The sequence below is a fragment of the Centruroides sculpturatus genome, unplaced genomic scaffold, assembly GCF_000671375.1.
Source record: "Centruroides sculpturatus isolate CEXI.00-Female unplaced genomic scaffold, Cexi_2.0 scaffold585, whole genome shotgun sequence".
NCBI classification, from domain to species: Eukaryota; Metazoa; Arthropoda; class Arachnida; order Scorpiones; family Buthidae; genus Centruroides; species Centruroides sculpturatus.
In genome coordinates, this window is record NW_019384762.1 from 290304 (window position 1) to 295374 (window position 5071).

The 5071-nt window shown below is 30.5% G+C and overlaps 1 long non-coding RNA gene across 1 annotated transcript; it reads left to right on the top strand.

Moving 5' to 3' along the window:
• Nucleotides 1–743: 743 nt before the first annotated feature.
• LOC111628838 lies at nt 744–3544 on the top strand. Its single transcript, XR_002757237.1, has 3 exons — nt 744–837; nt 928–990; nt 2216–3544. It is a non-coding gene; the product is annotated as an uncharacterized LOC111628838 (long non-coding RNA).
• Nucleotides 3545–5071: the final 1527 nt, after the last annotated feature.

Consider the following 5071-nt stretch of genomic DNA (forward strand, 5'->3'; position numbering starts at 1 on the left):
ATAGAGCGTATCTAATTTTTTTAAAGATATTGAATTTAATTTCGAAAATTGAATGATTTACAATATTGCAGAGTATAAATTGCTGATTCGCATTTTAAAATGAAAGTGGATTAGTTGGAATTCGAACTCAGATTCCTACAGATTATTAATATACAGTAGAGCGTCGATTATCCGAAAGTCAATCATCCGAAAGAATTCCAGTCGGCAAATTTAAATTTTCGCCAGTGCTGCGGCGCTGCAATCTTTGGCTATGTCTTGGGCTACTCAAATATTTTACGTTTTTGATACTAAATTAACTTCTGAAGTATAATTTTTTATTGTTTTTATATTTTTCAATATATTTATTTTGTTTGTAAAAAGTAATTTTTAATGATACAATAACCACGATTATTATTTGTAAAAGTTTACATTAGGCTTAACATTGACGAAAATTCAACGCGAAGCGACACGCAACGGAGAAAAATGTCAAGATGGGATAAATTAATATATTTTTTCGTACATAATCGGTTATACGAAACATCTATCTTCCGAACAACCCCAGTCCCCAATTGATTCGGATAATCGACGCTCTACTGTAATTATATTACATCGAATTATTAAAAGTTTTATTTTTTTAACAAATAATTTTATTTAAATCCTCAAAATTCAAGTACAATAATTATTTTATAGAAAAATAAATAAATAAATTATAAGGTTTAAATTTTGAAAAAAAATAGCAAAACATAGCCAAGAACAGTTTGTCGTCTGATTTCCTGTTTGCGCCATCTGTCGGTGGGCTTTTTCATTTCTCATTCGCATTGGCGTAAGGTAGAGTTCAAAATGGCCGATCAACATCAGGTGAATTAATATGAAAATATTTCTATTAGTTACTTTTAACGAAAGTTTTAATAATTTTATAGACGTAATAATAAACTATTTTAAATTTAGGACCAAAAGCAAGAAGGTAACGATTCCGGATCGGAATATATAAAGCTTAAAGTCGTTGGACAGGTAAGGCTTAATTTTTAGGCTTAAGCAATTGTTTATGTTTTTGAATATTTACTCCGAAGAGGAAAGGCTGTAAATGTTTATAACGAATTTTGGAGTTATTAAAGATTACGATTTATATAAAAAGTTACCATTTAATCAAAGTGATAATGTTTATAAGTTATCATCAATAGTAATGAGATACATTAACTACTTGGGTAAGATGTGAACTCTGAATCGGGAATATGCTTCCCAGAGTTATACACCACCCTGTATGAGCAAAAAAGTCAATGGAATCATAACTGTACATGTGATCTTCTGCGATATATTCGTCTCCAAAGGTGAGTTTTTACCATGAATCAGTAAACTGTCTATTCTCCATTCTTCGTGTAGGTCAAGGTGAGCAATAGCAAGTCTTGGCCGACACCTCACGTATAGTTGTGTGCGTTGATGTGAGTGACAGTGAGCACCTTGGCATCCACGTGGGGAAAGCTCCCGCATTTCCCTAAAACTATATAATGTCAAGTGGGCTGTTCAAAGCAGGCATAGTCGCCTGTACCAAATAGTTAAACGTGACAATCTTAGCGGAGCGACATAACTCCCGATTGCATATGATCCAAAGTAGGCTGATTTTGGCAGCCTTATCTTGCTGAAGATCGCATATAGATGTATGGTTCCTTTGACTTTTTTGCTTCTATTGGTATGGTCTACGGCTCTGATAAGGTCCCAATCATCTCATTTGGAGTTGTAATTGTATCACTGTTATACAAAGCCATAAAGTTGTTAAGATTTCTAATAAAAAGTAAATTTAAATTGCTTTGAATTATAGAAATTATACAAACAAACCGAGAAATTACATGGTAAGCATTCAACGTGTCCGATTTAAGAAAAAAAACTTTTCATTAATTATTGTCAACACCATTGACAAATCTATTATTAATGTTGTTAACTTAATATAAATTAAATGATTATTAATATATATATATATATACACACACACGTGGATAATAATGTGAAGTCGTTACATCCGGAAGTTGTGAATTGTAGTTAGAGGATATGAAAATGGATCATGTATTTTCTGTGAATGATAAGTTTATGCAACTTTCAAATTAGTCAATTCATAAAGATAATTATAAATCTTAAGAAATAGACCATTTGTCACTTTATACTTCAATTTTAAAAATCTTTGTTGTAAAACTTGAAGTTATTAATGTTATAATCTTTTTTTCATGTGGGTTGCTACTACTAGTTTGGCGTTTAGCTATTGTTTAGCTTTTCGACTATTTGCCTAAACTGTATAAACCTTGCTAGAGACTATACAAGACTGTATCTATCAAATTGTTGATCTGAATTCTACTAAACATTTTGTCTTTGTTAATTTTTCAATATTTTTTTTGAGTTGACGGCACTGTAATTCTGAAATAAATATTCATTCACATGTCATAAATATAATTATTGGATATTTAATAAAAGTAAATGTAATCTGATTTTATGAATTGAAATTTAAGACTGTGATGTTTTTTATCATTTTTGTATTATTGTTATTGTCATTTAGCAAATCAGAATAATGCAGTTTCTGAAAGAAAGGACGATAATGACTAAGATACAGTTTTTTTTTAAATTTTGTACAAATGACAATCATTAATCAGTTGTATTAGCTGAGTTTCTTAGTTGTTAGAATAATTTCGTTAAAGGCATACGTAGAGTGTTAGAATATTAAAATATATAATTAATTATATAATTATTTTTAATTTTAAAAAACGAATATATATAGAATACATAAAAGATAAATTTTAAAAAAATAGGTAGATGCATCTAGTAAATAAAAAGTAATAATAATCTGCAGATTTATTTTGAAATTTAAATTAAAAGAAATTATTATTATGGAAGCTAATTCAGGAACATGATGATTAGAACAGGTTTTATTGATGCAGCTGAACCTCAGCTTTTACAATGTAATTAGTTTCTGGAAAACTGTTGCTAAATGATTAAACACAGAAACCAGGGGTTGCTCTGAAAAGTTTAAAAATATTGCCAACCATTTGCCAGTTTGAAATTTTTTTTGCCATCAGTTTTACTAACTAATTAATGTAGGTTCTGGCAGCTTCATCAGTTTGATGTCTGGAAAGCAAAAGTAACATGTTAAGCTGTCACTTACAAGGAAAGGATCAGACATTTGGGTCTTTGATTCAAATGAAATCTGATGAGCTCATAGCCTTAAACACAGACAGCTTTTTGTCCAAAAAATGGGCCTCTGAAAATTTAGGGTTTAGCTTACAGGTATTTGAAAGTTTCACATTTCTGGACAGTGATAGTGAAGTGGATAGGACACAAGACACTGGAGTTAGATGATGTGGGTTCAAAATTTTAGTTTAGTTTTACTTTTTTTTTATGTGCAACATTATTCTATTTTACTGCATTATTATTACTATTATTATTATTCCTCGTGTTTAAAGCTTATAAAACAAAGAAATTAAAAATTATGACGTCATTTCCTGTTTAGCAAAAACAAGTCTCTGTAGATTATCTCTTTTTACATTGTTAAATAATTATACTAGCTCTATGACGACTTTTCCTTTTTTGCTAGACTTATTACACCATCAATCAGAAAGAGGACAAACTTTAGAAAATCATACCTTTATTTCCCTGAGGAGTATGCATTTCGAACATTAAGTCTCTTTTCAACTCCATGTGATATAAATGATTATGAGAAGTACAGGAAATTGCGATGATGGATATAATATGGATGATGATTATTGATTAATTAAACAGGTACAGTGGTACCTCGGTATACGTCTGCTTTAGAATACGTCCTGTTTGGACGAAACAAATTTTGCTCAGTATACGACTTTTGTTCGGTATACGACATAATTCAATTATACGCGATGTCGATGAACAAGTAGCACTATCGGTGTACTAGACCAGACTAGACGTTCGCGGTGCAACGGTTTATAACTTTGTTAAATTTCTTCTGATTTTAATTCATAAGTAAAATTTTATTATTTTTATTAATCACGAATCGCAAAAAGGCAAATGAAAAGCGACAGAAAACTAAAAAAATGACTAGAATTACAATGGAACTGATAAAAGAGATTGTTGAGAAATACGAAGGTGGCCTGCCTGTTCGAGATTTTAACTGTTGCCTACCGTATTCCGAGAACGACGATATGGACAATCGCGAAAAATAAAGACATTATTAAATGTGCTAACATTGCGAAAGGGGTCAAATNGGTGACAAAATTTGAATATAAGGAATATACTAAAAGTAAAGAATGTTGTGCTGGCACTTCACCTGGTCAGATCCACTAGTTTCCTCTGTTAAGATTTCTGAAAAATATCCATTTTTCATCTCCCATTACAATCCTGTGACAGAACATGTCATCTCTTGAATTTTGCATCATATGATTGCAAACTTGTATCCTCCTTTGTTCTTTCTGTTCCATCAGTTTATAGGATACTTCTTGAGATCTGCTGCAAAAGCTAAAGTGTTTCAAATGCTGAACAATGGTTGATAGTGAAACCCTGATTTCAGCAGACAGTTGGCAAGTGTTGCTGGAAAAACCATTCAGCTGCTATTATCTTGTTCATAAGTAATATAAGTAAACAATGCCTTTTTAACAGTCCAGCAGAAACATTTAATTCTCTAATAACGTTTTCAACCGATTTTAGCGGCCTTCATCAGTTACTCCAATATCAAAAAGAACAAAGTATTCGAAATTTACGTAATACAAAATTAAATAAAATTAAATTAAACTGCAGTCGGTTTAGCAACTATTTTTCTTATGTATACAGTGATAGTCCTAGGGTGGACCAAAAACATTTGTGATACATTACAAAATAATTGCAAAGCATTATAAGAGGTTAGTATGATATATTTATCAATGCTTTGTTTATTGGATGGATTTTACAGGAAATTACATCATAATTATTAATTTCTTGTTTTATAAGCTTTAAACATGTATTAATAGTAATAATAAAGCTAATGTGGTAAAATTATAAAATAATAATGTTAAAAAACAAAATTAAACTAAAATTACAAAGATTGTGAACCTATATTGTCTAGCATCGATGCTTAGCATCTTATCCACTTGGTTATTGCCTTTCT